Genomic DNA, 19126 nt, shown 5'->3' with positions numbered 1-19126 from the left:
TTTGCCTTCCATGTTCCCACCTGCAGGCATTCCCTTCCTGGTCCCTTCAGGCCAGAGGCGGAAGCTGAGCTGTTGTCAGGCCGTGTCATTTAGACAGAGCGCAGACACCCTACGGTGATGTCACCAGCCACGGCACTTCAGAGATGTCAGCTACCAGCAGCCCAATTCATCAGGAAACTAGAAATATGACAGTCCTTGGAGATACGTGGAGAGACTAGCAGAGCCAACTTGGGTTTGTCATATTAAGAAAAATAGAGGCGGGAGGACTGTTTCCATAGATAGTCTAATGAGTTTTGAGTAGGGAAGAAAGAGTAGCAGCGATTTTAGATAGAATTGCCACCTAAGGCTCTCAGATCTAACCGGTAGCAGACTCTGACGACCTCACATGCCATCTCCCGCCTAGCTCCAGTTCAGAATCTATAAAGCTCTAACTAGGACCAAGGTCAGAATATTTTTCTTAAAATTGGGAACTAGATCACAGCATATTCCATGAAGTATTTTTATCAGCCCTAAAATACTATGCCATCCTATGACAGCAAGAATGGGCTCAGTTAAGCAAATATTCCTAGAGCACTCCCTCTGTGTGTGAGGACCTGCTGGGGGCTGTGAGAGAAGCAGGTTAAGAAACACATCATTTGTGTCATTAAGACTCACATCATTCGTGCCATTAAGATTCTCAAATTCTATTGGAGCAATTAGACACAGACATAAATGACCATGAAATATGGAGCAAAGGGTAAGTGTCGTTGAGAAGTATAAGATGCTGCAGGGATTCAGAGAAGGGGGAGATCACATCAGGTTAAGGACTGAGAAAGGCCTCAAAGGACAGAAGATTAGAAATTATCTCAAAAACAGAACAAACAGATTAGTGAACTCCAGCCTGAGGGAACCACATAAATAAGGCATGGTCATAAGAAAATGCAGGTATAATGGGTATTTATCCACCTAGTCATTAGTTAAGTCAACATTTATCATGGACCTGTTATATGCCAGGCCCTGCTCCAGGCATCAGAAGCAGAGAAATGAATAAAGCAGATGCTCCCGGAGCTTGGAGACAAGTCACACATCCATCGATTAAAAACTATCACAATGAGTGACAATCAGAATAGGGCAACAGGAGAGAGCATGACATTCAGACGAGACCTGCATATTACGGACACCCAGCCACGGGAAGGAAGGATTCCTGGTGGAAGAAAGAGGTGGCAACAGGCTTCAAGGCGGAAATGACCTTGACTGTTTGCAGAAGGCCAGCGTGGCTGGAGCAGAGATGGGGACGGGAGATGGGGTCCAGGGAGGACAGAGACAAGGCCGCATAGTGCGTTATGTTAGCCAGGGTTCAAAGTTGGGATTTTGTTTTAGGTGAGTTGGGAGTCCTGTGGAGCGCTCTAAGCAGGACGTGACGTGATCTGATTCACGTTTTGGAACAAAAACGCTTCGTGCTAGTGGTCATGACTATGATGGCAGCAGGGACTCCTGAAAAGAAGGGAGAGTCATTAAGAGCACGTTGAGGTGAATCTGGGTTGAGATCAAAGAGAAGAGCAGTAAATTGTTAAGGAAATTTGCTGAGTTCAAATTGGTAGCATTTGCTGAAGGCATTGGTCTGAGGCCTGAAAGGAAAGAGAAGAATGAAAGAAAACTCCGAGACTTTTACCATAAGGGACTGGCTAGCTAGTCTAGCTTATGAGATGGGGATGCCTGTGTGAGGGTAACTTTAGGGGGAACATTCTATTTTGTCCTAATTAAATTTGAGATTACCGTAAGTATTCATGGTGAGATGCCAAGAAGAAATATACACATACACAATTCGCTTTGGAAGAGAAATAGAAAAATAAGGTAGTAATTGGAAGAAGATGTAAACTTTTTTGTCTTAAGACAAGAAGTATTGGAATATTTTCATATAATTTTCTCCACCCAAATACAGTGGATAAACCAAAAATATATGTCACAATTCATAGCCATCTCTGATACAAAAAGGACATAGAACAATTAACTGTAATAAACCCAAGAAATGCAAATTAGAAGAAGAATGAGGTAATACTTTTCCCCGTAACAGAGTAGAAAAATACAAAAAAATATAAATAACACCCAATGTTGATGTGGGGTGTAAATTAGTACAAAATTTTTTGGGAGTCAGTGTGGAAATAGCTATCAAAGGCAGTTAGGTCAAACAATTCCATTTGAAATTTATCCTGTAGAATCAAAAATGAAAATGATTGTATAGGGAATTCCTTGGCGGTCCAGTGGTTAGGACTTGGCCCCTTCACCACCAGGGTCCACGTTCAATCCCTGATCAGGGAACTAAGATCCTGCAAGCTTCCCAGCATGGCAAAAAAAAAAAAAAAAAAAAAAGAATGTATAAGGATGCTCATTGCCTCATTTCTGATAAGGGAGTAATGAAGATCATTTTACATATACAATACATAAAGAAATACTGTCTCCACACACTGACATGGAAAGATGTCTGTAGTTTAAGTGAATAAAAAAGGCAAGTTGCATTATAGTGTATAGCATGTGACTCTAATTTTATCATAAATATTTGCCTGTGCATATGCAAAATGTGACAAATGGGAGCAAGAATCAGAAAGGCGCCAATCAGACGACTCACTAAAGCTGTCGCTGGGAACTGACAAGGGGAAGGGGCGGCTTCCTTCTCACTTTGTATATTTCAGTATGATCGAATTTATATAATAAGGAATATCACTTTTCAAGTTTAACATTAGAAATTAAAGGTAAATAATAAAAATTTAGACAAGACGGAACACGAAGAGTAGAGCTCAGAGCACTAAACAGTCACCTTCTTAGTGCTAGTGAGGAGAAACGGTCATGCTCACACCCTGATGGTGGAGCGTTAACCTGGCATATTTCTGGGGTCACCCTTGGCAATATGTATCGGTGTCTTTGAAGTATTTATATACTTAGATACAATAAATACACTTCTAGGAATCTATCCAAAGGGACAATTCAGATACACAAAGTTTTATAGAAAAGGATGCTCGTTGCCACGTTAGTTATAATAGTGAAAAACTTAAAGAAACTTATTATTTGATATTAGATTAATCATTTTGTAAATTACATTCAACTGGCCAGAAGACAGCATCCAAAATCACATTTTTGAAGATTATTGAGTCGTATGGGGAAATGTTTACAATATGTGCTAAGGATAAAAACACAAGACACACATTGCTTCACGCAGCATAATCCTCGTTTTACACACACTTAAATGTACATACATCCATTAACCCGAGGAAAAACTCAACCAAAAAGTCAACAGTGTTGATTTCTTGGTAAGAAAATTAGAATTTGTTTAATTTATTCTTTTTATAATTCTAGTTTTTCCTAAATGTTCTTCAATGAGCACTCATTCCTTTATAATCGGAATGACTTTGATTTTTTTTGTTTCTTTCTGGATTTTTTTTATTTTTATTGGAGTATAGTTGATTTACAATGTTGTAAATTACACACACCTGTTAGTTTCAGGTGTACAGCAGAGCGAATCAGTTATACATATACATATATTCACTCTTTTTTAGATTCTTTTCCCGTATAGGTCATTACAGAGTATTGAGCAGAGTTCCCTGTACTATACAGTAGGTCCTTACTAGTTATCTATTTTATGTATCGTAGTGTGTAAATGTCAATCCCAATCTCCCAATTTATACTTACCCCCCTTTCTTCCCTGGTAACCATAAGATTGTTTCCTACATCTGTAATTCTATTTCTATTTTGTAAATGAGTTCATTTGTACCAATTTTTTTAGATTCCACATATAAGCTATATCATATATTTATCCTTCTCTGTCTGACTTACTTCACTCAGTATGAAAATCTCTAGGTCCATCCATGTTGCTGTAAATGACATTAATAAGAGAAGAAATAATAAATTAGTACACCTGTTTGTCCCAAAGCTCATTGGATTTTTTTTTTGTCTTTTTGCTCAACTTGAAAAGTCTCTGAAAATAACTCAACTAAAGGGAAAATTACCTCAATAAAGCAGCTGCATTTCACACATTCCTCACTGCCCACTTTCTACACGTTCCCACTCATCTTCTTGATGTCGAGACGCATTAATGTTCGGGGTCCCCTGTCCCTGGGAGATATATGAGCCCGAGCCCGGCAGCAGCTGTTAGTACAACAGAAGGACATTCCTCAGCAGGGATTGAAATGGATGTTATTGACTCAAACGTCGATTGCATTACAGTCATGTAAATCACGTGCACATGTGTGGAACCAAAGGGTCCAAGCGGCAGCGAGCCGAAGTCTGTGTAAATGACACCTTGTCAATCTTCATCCTCCATCCCTAAAGCAAGTCTACTCCCAGCAAAAGTTGGGTCGTTCTGCACATAACCCAAACTGATTTCCACCCAACGCATCCTACACCACAGGGACTTCGTGTGGCCCGAGTGTAATGTAGCTGCTGCGGGTGCTTCCAACAGCCTAAGCCTCGGCTAGAACCCAGAGCAACGAATTTAATACGCTCAGGTCTCCTAACAAACCCTCCTTGAAAAGCCTCTGGCTGGGCTGACAGTGACAGAATTGCACAAGCTCCTTCTTCTCTGAATTCATATTCTTAAGCTCAGCAAGAGTCGTGTTATTAGTTCATGTTAAAAAGTTACCAAAGTAGCTTAGCACTTGACACATTTTGTAATTTCATCATTAGAACAGCCCTATGAGTCAGAGAGCCTCTAGTATCCCCATTTTATAGATGAGGACCTGGGACTCAGAGAGGTTAGGAAAAGTGCCCAAAGTCACGCAGCTCGTAGATGGTGGAGCTGGGATTGGAATTCAGGCGATCTGGCTCTGAATCCCCATGCATATCTGCCATGTATGATATCCACCACATGGGTTTTAACAGTACCGATGTCATGGGACTATCGTGATACAATATACAGAGTGCTTATCTTTTACTCGGTACAATGTAAGCTTTCAACGAATATTAGCCACTGTGATTAAACCTCCAATAAAAGGCTTCAGGAAGAGAGAAGGAAGAACCAAGCTTTCCAGGGACTTCTGTTACCATCCAACCCTCTGTCCTACAGTCATGTCCCCCTTAGTACAAGGTGACGTTTAAACCACTTTGCCAAGTGGAAGCTGCACATCTTCATGTGTCTTCAAGCTCTGATGGCTCCAGAGAAGGAAGAATCCAGAGAGAACCTGGGCAAGTGTTCAAGCTGAGCCTGTGTGACGTGACCTGGGTGGGCAGCCTTCCGTGCTGGTGGAGTGAGATAATGGGTCCTGCTCTCACTGTCTTCACGTGCTAATCAGAATTAATTGGCAAAAATCATTTTAAACTCTGGGTCCTCTACATCTTGGTGCTTAATTATGATACATCATTTGCTCGAACAAGTACTTGGACCCTGGAAATGAATCCTCTCTCCTTATCCCTTTAATGAGGATTCAGTCCTGGACTTGTGCTCAATCACCGCTTCTTGAAATTCAAGGAAAATAACAAATGGTGATTTTTCTCTCTCATTTCTTAACCAAATGGTTTAAATAGGATAAAGAGCCTTTCTTAAACCACAGACATTTTTTTTTCTTTTACAAGCCCTGTAAGATTGTTCATTTAGTGGGACCAATATTGCTATATGGTCCGGTCACGTACCTTGAAGTTACAGTACATTCTAGTCTCTTCCATCAGGGTCATTTGATGCTTTAGTTGTAACCTTGCTACTTGTCACAGAAGCCACTCGCTGCTAAGCCATCTTCAACCATGTTCCACAGGACAAACGCCTATTTGCACGACCCCGCCCCTTCCAATTACACACGGTGTTCCCAAAACATCAGATGTTCCCTCTCGTCCCTGCCTCTGCATCCTCTCAGCATCTTCATTCTCAGTACTGAAGAGAACCAACGACTGTTCAACGACTGCAAAATGATATGCCTAGAAAACAACTAGGACTTTGCATAAAGAAATCCAGTCATGCCCCACTCAGCTGATCTTGAACACCTGAGTACACTAACTTGGATTTTATGACAATCGATCTAGAAAGGGCCTGGGTGGCCCTCCCACTGCTCACCCCTCCCCCACCTCGCCCAAGTTTCTTTTTTTTTGCAGAAAATATGACTGTATTATATGGATGCAGGCTGGTCTTATACATCTAAGCTTTCTATTTATTTGCTATTTGTTCCTTCACCTTGTCTTTTTTTAATCAATATATTTTATTGAAATATAGTTGATTTACAATGCTGTGTTAATTTCTGCTGTACAGCAAAGTGATTCAATTATACATATATAACACTCTTTTTTATATTCTTTTCCCTTATGGTTTATCATAGGATGCTGACTATGGTTCCCTGTGCTATACAGTAGGACCTTGTTGTTTATCCATCCTGTATATGAAAGCTTACATCTGCTGACCCCGACCTCCCACTCCAAGTTTCTTTTAAGTCAAAGGAAACTATTACCCTATAAAGGCTTTAAAATGCACCTGTCTTCAGCATCTCTAAGCCATTATAAAAACCACACAACTAATCCCTTGGCATATGCCCAGACCCTAAACGCAGGAGGCGATTCAGGCCTTCCTGTCCTGCAAAACCCTTTGGGGTGTAACGTGATGAACATCTCCTGACCTCCGCGGTTACCCCAGGCTCCGCTGTCAAGATCCCAATTCCCCGCATCCCTCGTGCCTGAGCCCGGCCGGCCCACCCACACTTCCACCAGCACTTCCAGGAAGTTGCTGAAGGACGGATCCCAGCAGACAACCCCAGATTCAAGGGTGCCTGAAGGGTAGAGCCTTAACATGCATTCGCATTTTACAGATGGAAGAGTAATGCAAAAATAATAAGAATCGTTCCCCAGATAACGGGATGAGTCAGGAGATTCCAGGAATAGCCTGCAGATTTCCATATCCTATTACCGTTCAGCATCACCACCAGAAGACTTCTGTGAGGGCATGGTGACCTCACACATGTTCTCAGCCCAAAAATATTTGTCTTGAATCCTTTTCCAAATCTTCTCAAGCTGTAATAAACTCAGCTTGAAATCTTTTTTTCTTCCATTTGACAACCAAAAATCAGTGCTAAAATCCAAATGTGTATTTATAAATCTGAAGCTTTCTTTGGAATTACCAGTCATAAATCCAGGGTACAAAAGGTCTTTCTTTCTGGCCAGATTTATGAGAACACTGAAGGAAAGTTGTGCATTACGTTGTCAGATAGGCAAGTGCTACTGAAGGGCCATCAGCTATTATATTTGACACGGAAGATGAGAAAATTCTCCAAGGCCTGGAAATGGACAAACGTGGACTCATATGAATAAGGAGGGAGGACAGGAGGGAGGGGGGAGGGAGGAAGACCTACCTCAGTGGTAATTACAGACCGGTCAATGAAAGTTTGATGTTTGATTAAATATTAGAATTTATTCCAAATAAAGGAATATGTGTGTATTTTGCAAATACGCACTAAGAATCATGATTGTAAAAGTGGGAGAAAATCCTATCTAACTCATTCCAGTTCCTCCTCTGACAATGACGGGCCTCAGAGCTACGGGTTAACTGAAGGGCACAGTCTATCAGGGCTCAGTAAGAATTTTAATTTTGAAAACAACAGAGAAAGGCAATAGTCTAGGAGATTCAGACAGGCTCTCACGAGCCTGTGGGGATGCTGCAAAATAACAATGCCCAATGGAATGAAGGGAGGAAGGCAACCCATGGTTCTCACCGTGCTTTCCTTTTTCTTTAAATTAATTTTTATTGGAGTACAGTTAATTTACAATGTTGTGTTAGTTTCTGCTGTACAGCAAAGTGAATCAGCTATACATATACATACATCCACTCTTTTTTAGATTCTTTTCCCATATAGGTCATTACAGAGTATTGAGTAGAGTTCCCTGTGCTATAAACTAAGTCCTTACTAGTTATCTATTTTATATATAGTAGTGTGTATATGTCAATCCCAATCTCCCAATTTATCCCCCCCTTCCCCCCTGGTAACCATAAGTTTGTTTTCTACATCTGTGACTCTATTTCTGTTTTGTAAATAAGTTCATTTGGACCATAGTTTAGATTCCACATATAAGCGATATCATATGATATTTGTCTTTCTCTGTCTGACTTGCTTCACTCAGTATGACAATCTCTAGGCCCATCCATGTTGCTGCAAATGGCATTATTTCATTCTTTTCTTGGCTGAGTAATATTCCATTGTATATATGTACCACATCTTCTTTACCCATCCCTCTGTTGATGGACATTTAGGTTGCTTCCATATCCTGGCTACTGTAAATAGTGCCACAATGAACATTGGGGTGCACGTGTCTTTTCAAATTATGTTTTTCTCCAGATATGTGCCCAGGAGTGGGAGTGCAGGGTCATGATTTCCTATTTGAGTGGACGGTCAGGATGAAAATTGCAGGCGTGTTTATAAACAATGGCAAGTTCACCTGTTAGAACACAAGAAAGTTTTCAAAGCAACCTTGATGAGTACGATGTATCAGGCCTAAAACCATGATGAAATTTAATAATGACACAACTCAGTGAAGAAAGGTTTAAGCACGTTGCATCACTAGTTCTACCAAGAGAAGACTACAAATGCAGTGTCCTTATTTTAAAACACCTAAAGTAAATTAAAATAATAAACTGTTGTCAGGAAGGAGTCCAAGGTAGTCTTCCTAGGTCATTGGCCCACAAACACTTCTAAGTAAACGAATGGGAGCTTCCAAAGTGCCAAAGTGGGTATTTTGAACCCTTCATTTGCTAAAAATTAAGCATTCCTTCCAAAGTTTGTTTTGCCATGTTGATTTCCTAACAAAATACATTGTTATAGATAGTGCAAAGACAAATGTCTCACTAGCCCCAGTGAATTACTTCAAATTCCTAATTGATGTAATATGAACCAATGAGTTCCCTTAGTACAAAGAGAGGGTATATCAGCCTTTTCCGAAAGCATGTTCTAGTGGAACTCTAGTCCTAAGAAATTCTATGAAAAACGTCTCCAAAGACAAATGTAATAACAATAATAAATAATAACCTTAGCAACAATTAATACACACACACACACACACAAACACACACACACATATACACATGCATGCACACACTACTTTATACCAGGTACTCTTCTAAGAACCAATACACCTGGGAAGCCCAGCACACCCCATCTCCTCTTATCCACACACAATGTATACTGACTGTTTACACTATGACAGGTCCTATAGCAAAGGAGCCTATTTAACTTTCTTTAATCTGATACATCCTAGATTAATTCGACAATGGAACCCTACTTCTGCCTAACATCTATTAACAACAGTTGTGAGCTGTTGAGACATATTTATTAATCCATTCTGCAAATATTCATGGAGTGCTATTTTTGCCAAACATTGAACCAAGCAAATATTAGATAGAAAATAGTAGAGAACTGAAGATTCAGGTAAGAAACACAGTAAAAGACTAAACCAATAAAGCTTATAATGCAGTCTTATTTTTATAAGAAACCGGAGGCTATAGCAGATAGATGCTTTGCAAAGATTGTAAAGTTGGGCCCTGTGATGACCAGGCTGGGTCTGTGGCATCTGCAGTCTGTTAAGCTTATCTGCAGACAAGCTGAAGAGTTTTGAGAACCCCTATCCCTCAAAATCAAGTTTATTTTAATTATCTTTAAATCAAGACCCTAAATAATGTAAATCTGCATCAAATACAAAGGACATTTGTTCAGCTATTAGGCAAACTTCTTGGCTAAATGATCAAGTGGTAAAGCACGGGCCACCAAGAGGAGTTATAGCCCTTGAACTCTCCATTAATAGGATGTGTTGCCGTATTTACTGTGTGGCCGCCTAGTGTGGCTTGAGGCAGGGACTTGAACTAGTACACCTCTGGAACTTTATCCCAGACCTTGAACCATGACTGCGGGCGACTACAGAATAACAGTAAAAAGTGTATGTGCGTATGTGCAAGCGTATCTGTGTGTGTGCATACGTACGCAGATGGAAGGGAAGAAAACGACCTGCGAAGATCAGCTCAATATTAAATGTCAAAGCCAAGATCAACTCTCTGCCTTTATTTAGGGGATGCAGAGCATAGGAAAAAGGGAATGTAGGCTATAATTGCCATAGCCTGTGTCTATACATTGGGTAAAATTTGCACACTTTACCGTATCTATTACCCCATCTACAGCAATTTCCATTTTCCCAAAGCAAACACTGAGAAAGTAAATTTATAGTAAGAATCAAAATGTCAGGATCCCCATTCTCTTAAATGGTGTCAAAGCTCTTAGGTTGTTCATTGAAAATCCTTTCTTTGGTTAAATCCCCACAACTAAGGACAATCATTCAGGCCGCCCCTCTGGTTTAAATACCACACTCTGGAGTCCGCTGTGCTCTTGAGATTTAACTCAATGAGGACCTCAAGAAGATGGCAAGGTAAATACTTGTGCAAAAGCCATCAAAACAAACATGGCGCTCCACACCCTTATAAATGCCAACCCTGCTGCAAAGCCTGTGAGATCAGTTGTTCTGGATGTTGAACTTGGGAGGGGACCACACTGCTGAGGGTAAAGTTAGCAAGCAAACCAACAAACCCCTAGGGTTTCGTGTGTGTGTGTGTTACACACATACACATACGTACACACATGCATATACACACAATCGTCATAGAAATTCCTCTTCTGTCTTTAAACACTGGGGCTTGCTAGTGGTTTGGTCCCAAAGCCTCCTTACCTGCCACCAAAACTCTACTATACACACACTCAAACATACTCCCAGAGCCCACTGGGTGTCTGTTGCCATCTGATTTTAGCTATGTGCGATTTGCATCAATATATCAAGGGAGCACCCATGCAATATGCCTAGATCCTACAGTGTCTGTACACAAATAATTCCTTTTAACACCAATGTAGGGGAACAGATCTTCATATACCATAGATATTATTTGCTGTTTTTCTACACCCACTTAGGGCTCAGAAGAACATGATTTGACTGAATAAATGTCAACTCATGTAATTGTTAACTATTTTAGATAATGTATACATCCAAAAAGATGTCTGACTAGTTGGTAGCTCTAATGAAAACTGCACTTTAGAACATTTCTAGCCATGATATACCATCCCCAGAATGATTCAGAAAATTTCAGACTTAGCTGCCAACATGACCAAAGTTGGCCTTGGAAAGTCAGTCCTCTGTTTAAAAGAAGTGCTTTTAAGTCTCCTGCAGAGTCTGGGGGACAAGTTTTCATTCTGCTGCTTCCTTTTTCTGGTGCCTGCTCTCTTCAGAGGCTGAATGAAGGAAAACTGTATTCCCCGCAGGCCCTCCCCCTTCCTCTGGGAGCACACGTTCCTGATCAGACTGTGTTTTGTTTGGTACTTTGAGACAGAGAAAGAGAGAAAATAGCCTGTAAAAAACAAATTTCCAGAATGTTCATCTTTAGGGAATATTTCCTCCCCACTCCATTGCCGATCTCCTCCTGTATCTGACCCTCCCCAGCTCTCGCCTTTAAATCCGGATGGTCAGAAGATTCTAATTCATTGTCCTTTCTTGCCAACTGAATGCACATTTTACAATCCACCAAACTGTAAAAGCCACTAAATGGCTGATAGCGAGGTTTGCAGAATTCTTTCTTCTTACCACTGTAAATCTGAATAGGTCTTTTAAAAATCTCTAATTTTTAGTACCATTTTTCTAACTATTGATGACACTTCCATCATCTCCTCATCTTTTATCTTCACAAGGTGTCTGTTCCTTTTTCAAAATCTGAGCCTCCCAGCATAAGGAAAAAATCCCACATAAAGTGCCTTTTAACATGAAAATATAATATAATTTTTATATCAGGTAAACTTGATGTACGAAATCTGATTCACTCACTCTTTGCAGAAGCTTTGATGCCCGGAAATCAGTTCGGAGAAATTGGAAAATCTTAACAAATATCCAAGGAAATCCAATGACTTCTAACCAGGATATGAATTGAGGCCAAAGATGTTTGGGGTGGGGAGACACAAAGCTGGAAACTGAATTATCGTAAGAAGAGGTTCATGAGTTACCAAAGATACATGAACATCATGCTAATTATTAATATTAGTATTTTTATTAGTGCCCTACCCTTCCTTGTTTTTGAGCAGAATTTTGTGTTTCACCAGGCACGGTCTTGTCAAGTGAACGAGAAGCAGGAGTCTGGACTTTCCTTATGTCATATAGAGTGAATTTCATTTCTAAATGCTCCTGGGTTGTTTTAGAGAGCTCACAATGCTTTTCCTCTTAGTGGCTTGAATCTCCTGGATAATTTATTTAAAAGATTTAACCGGCCCCTTATGGCTGGAATCCATTTTAATCTCTAAATTGACCACTCTTCTCAATTGGATTTAAAAATGAAGAGACTGGATGTTCTGGACTGGAGTAGTGACTTCATCCACTCACCTTGGCCTGGGGGGTCTTAGCAAAGCAGCTCTAGGCAGCGTCCTTGACCCTGCTCCTCAGTCAGTCCCACAGAGAGTGTCTACCAGGCATCTGAGCCCAGGAGTCTAGTCATGACACTGCTGACACCTCAGACAAGTACTCCACTTATCCAGAATGGCATCGTAGAAACTTCAACACAATGAGACATCTACTACATGAGAAACAATGTGCTAGCAATTCCAGAGATCATAGGAAAAAATCAAAATGTCCTCGCCTACAAATTGTTTACAGTGTGATAAGGAAATAAGACACTGCCAAGTTAATGTTAATAAATCAAACTATGATAAATTCTGAAGTATGAGAATAAACAAACTTGAGGCACAGCTGGGGAAAAAAGTCAATTCCAACAGAAAGGATTGAAGAGATATGTTTGGGGTGAGACCTTATAACCCAGAACGTTGGGTCCTGTCTCCCTTTCATCACGGGGTCCAGACTGCAGACAGTGGGAGACACCCGGCTTGGAGACACCACAGGTTCTCCATCCTGGCCCAGAATGAGTTTGGACTGCATGGGTTTGGGTGATTTCTCACATTCACCCAAGGAGAGGTGCAAAAGCTTGCCAAAAAGTGTAAAAGATAAAATCAGCTCTTTATGACAGGAAGACTGTTGTCCACCCCCAGAGGCTGATACTTCTTCACCTCTTTATTACCAGAGGCTTGCAAATAATTGTTCATCTAGTTCCCATACCTCAGGGATGGGTAAGACAAGCTGAGCAAAGTATAGAAATCTCTTCGTATTAAATTATGAAAGACCTATTACACGGATAATGTCTTCTCCTAGTGTAATTTTATTTTCTTTGTCTTTAAGTGATTTTTATTAATCTATTCTTTTGGTTATAAATGTAGTGCATGCTAATGTATAATGTTAATAAAATACATTAAAAGTATAACAAATTAAATCACCTGCAATCCCTCCACTCAGAAATGATCACCCTTTTACATGACGTTGTGTTTTCTTCTAGCTTTTACTTATGAAATATTAATTAATGTTGATGTCACATAAATGAGTCTCATAAGCATCCTTAGAGGTTTCCCTTAAGCAACTCTACATCTCGTGGTTTTAAACTTGAAAATGTAACAGGATGTACATGTCCATCAAGAAAAAGATTATATGGTAGATAAAATGAAACACAAAACATTAAATTTGTGACATGATCATCTTATGGGCAAATATGTGATAACAATAAAATTCCTAAGATATTAAAAATAAAGTAGTTCTTAAGTGACAACTAGGATCTATAAGTAAAAAGTGGATGGGATGTGGCAGTGAGTTTCTTTGTTTTAAAGATAACTGAGGGGCTTCCCTGGTGGCGCAGTGGTTAAGAATCCGCCTGCCGGTGCAGGTGACACGGTTTTGAGCCCTGGTCCAGGAAGGTCCCACATGTCGCAGAGCAGCTAAGCCCGTGTGCCACAACTACTGAGCCTGTGCTCTAGAGCCCGCAAGCCACAACTCCTGAAACCTGTGCACCTGGAGTCCACGCTCCGCAACAAGAGAAGCCACCGCAGTGAGAAGCCTGCGCACCGCAAAGAAGAGTAGCCCCTGCTCGCCGCAACCAGAGAAAGCCCACACGCAGCAACGAAGACCCAACAGAGCCAAAAGTAAATAAATAAAATAAAAATAAAGATAACGGAAACATTTCCTGCTAAGCAAACGCAGGGGTTCCGCACTAAAGGATGGATCACCCCCCACAAAGTGCTGGAGGAGAACCGGAGACCCTCCCGAGGACAGAGTCTCAGACGGGTCCTCCTCTGCCAGAACTGACCTCCCCTCTTCTCATTAAAGAAACTGAGTTCAGGGTGAGCGATCAAGGGAATTCTCAGAGGGGACCTGGTGCACAGACCAAGCACAGTCACCTCCTATTTCTCAGTTTGATGAACAAACCACCTCCAAGAACGCTCCTCCCTGGTGAGCTGGGGCTCGCTCTGGACATTCCTGGGTTCTTTCCATGACTGCCATTCAGGCTACCTCCCACAAGCCCAGAGAGGCGAGTACAGGTGTGCTGAGTCAAGCTTCCACCAGATATCTGCTAACACATTGTCAGCAGAGTGGTGGAGAGAAGTAGCCAGAACAAGATGGTCCCTTCTGTTCCCAAGAACCATCTCCCATATCTGACTTTCCAACTCACCCATCAAGGCAGAGCTGCTTCCAGGCCAGCCAATCACAGCACGGGTTTCTCCCACTCAGTCCTCACTGGGTGGATGGTTAACTTTATGTGTCCACTTGACTAGGCCGTGGTTCCCAGATGTTGGATCAGACATGGTCTGGATGGTGCTGTGAAGACATGTTGAGATGAGAGTGACATTTAAATCAGCAGACTTCGAGTAAAGCAGATCACTCTCCCTAGTGTCAGGGGGCCTCATTCAAGCAGTTGAAGGCCTTCAAAGAAAGACTACCTCCCAGAAGAGGGACTTCTGCCTCTAGATGGCCTTTGAACTCCAGCTGCAAATCAGCACTTCCATGGTTTTCAGTCTGCTGACCTGCCCTGTAGATTTCAGTTTGACAGAGTCCACAACGTCATGAGCCAGTCCTCTACTCTTTCTCCTTCTTCTTCTTCCTCTTCTCTCCCTCCTCCTCCGCTTTCTTCTTTTTCTTTCTCTCTCAATATGTGTGTGTGTGTGCACGTGTGTGTGTGTGTATGTTTCAAGTTTAAAATCATGAGATGTAAAATTGCTAAATGTAAACTTCCAAGGGGGCTTGTATAGAATGACCCATGTGACACCAAAATTAATTTTTCATAAGCAAATCCCAGAAGAAAATATACCATAATATAAAAGGATGGTAATTTCTGAGTGGAGAGATCACAGGTGATTTTGTTCAGTTTGTTATACTTTTACTGTAGTTAACCAATATTGTTACTACATTAGCACAAATTACATTTGTAATCAGAAGGCTATATTAATAAAAATAATTTTTTTTTTTTTTTTTTTTGCGGTACGCGGGCCTCTCACTGTTGTGGCCTCTCCCGTTGCAGAGCACAGGCTCCGGACGCGCAGGCTCAGCGGCCATGGCTCACGGGCCCAGCCGCTCCGCGGCATGTGGGATCTTCCCGGACCGGGGCACGAACCCGTGTCCCCTGCATCGGCAGGCGGACTCTCAACCACTGCGCCACCAGGGAAGCCCATAAAAATAATTTTTAAAGACAAAGAATGCATCCTATTGGTTCTGTTTCTCTGGGGAACCTGGACTCCTAAACTTCACCAGAACCAGCATTTCCTGCCACTCATTTGTCCTCCAACCACCCTGGCACAATTCCCACTGTTCCCGGCAGAACCTGCAGAGTGGGTCAGACTTGATTGGGATAAAAGGCACACATTCTATCATTCCCATGTCACTGGTGATAAAAAACCAGGTTCATGAAATTTGAATGACTCCTTCCAGGTCCCAGATCCATGGCTGGGAGAGTGACCTCCCCCAGGCCAGAGCTCCCCACATCACAGGACCTTGACCATGGCAGTCTCTACATCCACCATAGCCAGGAACGGAAGGCACGTGGCCTCTGCTCCCCCGCCCAGCGTGCTGCATTCCTGAGCCCACTCTGCTCTCCTCCACAGCAGTGTGAGAGCCTAGGGACCCCAAAGGGAAGAAATGCTGTTCTCGAAAATGCCTTCAATAGTATTACTTGAAATCGTTTCCAAAGGCCGGGCACCTAGAAAGGTTTGGTTCCTGTGCTACAGGAAATTATAGTCAGAGTTCTTAATGACTACACCCCAACCCCTGCCTCTGTCCTGGGGGCGTACTACCTCAGTCTAATTCCAGAGTGGAAATAAAAGTTGTAAAGAAATTCTGAGCAAAGTCAGTTGCGAAGACAAAAACCATGAACATCCTTGTTCCCATAGATCCAATCACTAGCGCAAAACCCACAAGGAGCTTCAGAAATTTAAATCAGACTATGTACAATTAATGACCAGGAACTACAATTGCACGTTAATTAGTTTTAATTAAAATTTTTTCTTTGCTTATCTACAAGGGCCTACTGTCAGGGTCCCAGCAATCTAATCTTTGAATTCCCTGCACCATAGGCTTTACCTTTGCAGCTGAACGATAGAACAATTCTCTGAACGATACCTGAGTGGTCCATTGGTCCATAGGGCAGGAAGAGGGACAAAAAGGCAGACACTGTAAGTTACACACAAAGGTGATACCCAAGAGGCAGGAAGTTCATTTTGGATTATCAAGGCATTAGTCAGATTTCTCATCCTAACACAGCATGAAACATTTCCCCCAACTTCTCAAGGTGACTGCCATAATGTGGTTGGGGCACCAGAAATCAAGAAATTGGAGGGTTATAAATGGAACTGTTCCCCCATCTATCAAGTTCTATAACGTCCCGCCCTTCAAGGAAATAAGGAAGGGAAGCATCTGTTTCTTGGCGTCTGGGTAGCAGAGAGCTGCTTGGTAATGTGAAAGGATGAGGGGAATCTGTTCGTTTGGGGGTAAGGGGCAATTCTGCCAACAGCATGAAAAGGAATCAGTCAGGAAACACACCATCCCTTCCCACTGCATTCATGAGCATTGACAAGAGACCGCAAATAGATAAAAGATGCTAATTCACCTCTCCAAACAACATAATATACTCTCAGCCACAATTCTATTTTATAAACATCATTATTTATGAAATTTTCTCTCATATCCATCTTGAGGAAGGGCAGTGAGAAGCATCCATTTTAAGCCTCTCCCGTAATTGAGAATCTTAACAGCCAATGTTCTCAAAAACGACACAATTGTGCCTGTCTTCAGGAACACAAATACTCATCTTTGCTTCTAGTCAAAGCTCTCATTCAGGGTTTACATGCATCCATTTTATTGTATTGTATTGTTGAGTGTTCTGTCAACTTACCAGTGGAACTGGTTTTCCCCTGAGCACCTGAGAAATGAGTCTTATAAGGTAACAGCTGTGGGCCGATAGAGCCTATAAATTTCTGTGGGAGCTACAGTTGTTTGGAAGGTCAGTCATCAAATGGGACTCATTTTTCACTGGAGACAAAGGCAGTGCCAAGGTCTTTTCAATCTGTATGGAATTAGGCTAGTTTTGTAGAAGTGATAACATGGTCACTGGAGCAGTTTTCTTTTTAAAAAAATATGGTAGAAGATTTATATCTAAAAAATTCATGAAACATTGATCTAGTGGCAAAGTTTTAATGAGATTTGTAAAACAAATGATAATGCAAAAGTTATGGCTGTAGAAGAAAAAGATCCTTATTAAGGAAATCTTGTTATTTCAAAATTTACTATTTACACTAGAATTATTATAAGTAATGAGACATTAGGCCTATCAGGTTAGAGAGAGAGGTAACAGAGAAGGTAATAAAATAACACTTTTTACTGTGCTTTTGTCTGCTAATTCAGGAAAATTCAAGGAAACTTGATGTAATCACTATTAACAGTTTGAAGCCATCGATTAAGCATAGAAATGAGTTTATAATATAAAGTGCTGCTTTGATTATAGACACTTTTCTTTTTCTTTAGACAGGTGATTCTGTTGTCTGTTTGCTTATTTTTTGCTTATTCCTCCCTCTTCTTCTATCTTTCTTCAGATAACCAATGTTTACTGACTGGCACAATTGTATTCATAACTTGCTCTGTGGGTCGTATAATCACGGCATGTATATATATATATATATATATATATATATACACACACATACACATATATATGTTCATCTAAAATGTTTTATTTAGTTACTGCTTTTTGAAAATTTAAAACTTTTCTCTGCATCTGGCTCCTGTCACTTACTGCATCCTGGATTTCCTCTGTTCACTGAGATAGAATGAACTCCCTCCCTTTAAGAGCTGCATAATGTCCCATGGCATGGAAGTGCCATCAAATACTGACTCCTCAGAACATCACCAAGCCGATCTGTTGATCAGCCAAAGCTGATTTTATTGCTTAGTGGGGTCAAGGAGAGCACCAGCTCAGCAGGACCACGGCAGCATCTCAGAGAGGGAAGGGCATGTCGGGATATTAGTTGAGATTTTGAAGTCTGGTTTAAGGTGCCTCTTTCAATTTGGAGGCGTGGTGAAGTTAGGCAAGTAAGGAACATGAATTAATAATATACTATTGCTAGTTCTTGTAAAACACCTTATCTTTTGCAGCTTTATTGGAGTATAATTGATGTACAATAAACTGCACATCTTTAAATTGGACAATTTATGTTTTGATATATGTGTATGCCCATGAAACCAACACTGCAATCAAGTAATAAATGTAACGGTCACCCTCAGAAGTCTCTCTATGCTCCTTTGTAATCCTCCCCCGCCCCCCTGCATGACTCCACCCCAGGCAACCACTAATCTGCTTGCTGACACTACAGATTCGAGAGTTTTACATAAATGGAATTATTCAGTCCGTACTCTTTTTGTATGTTTTTTTTCACTTTGCATAATTATTTTAAGACTCATTGATGCTGCATGTATCGATACTTCATTCCCTTTATTGTTTAAAAGTATTCCTTTGTACGGATGTATCACAATTTGTCTATCCATCCATCTGTTGAAGGACATTTGGGTTGTTTCCAGTTTGGGGCCTTTACAAGTAAAGCTGCTATTAAATATTTGGGTCTAAGTTTCTGTAGAAACGTATGTCTTCATTTCTGTTGGATAAATACTTAACTGTGGAATGGTTGGACAATAGTTGATGTTTACTTTTTTAAGAAACTGCCCAAGTATTTTCCAAAATTGTATCATTTTTTTATTCCCACCAGCAGTGTATGAAATTTCCCGTTTCTCTGCATCATCACCAACACTTTGTAGT

This window comes from Delphinapterus leucas, chromosome 12, assembly GCF_059928025.1.
Source record: "Delphinapterus leucas isolate spDelLeu-1000000601 "Yukka" chromosome 12, BTC_Dleu_Yukka2, whole genome shotgun sequence".
Lineage (NCBI taxonomy): Eukaryota > Metazoa > Chordata > Mammalia > Artiodactyla > Monodontidae > Delphinapterus > Delphinapterus leucas.
This window is presented reverse-complemented; position numbering follows the sequence as displayed.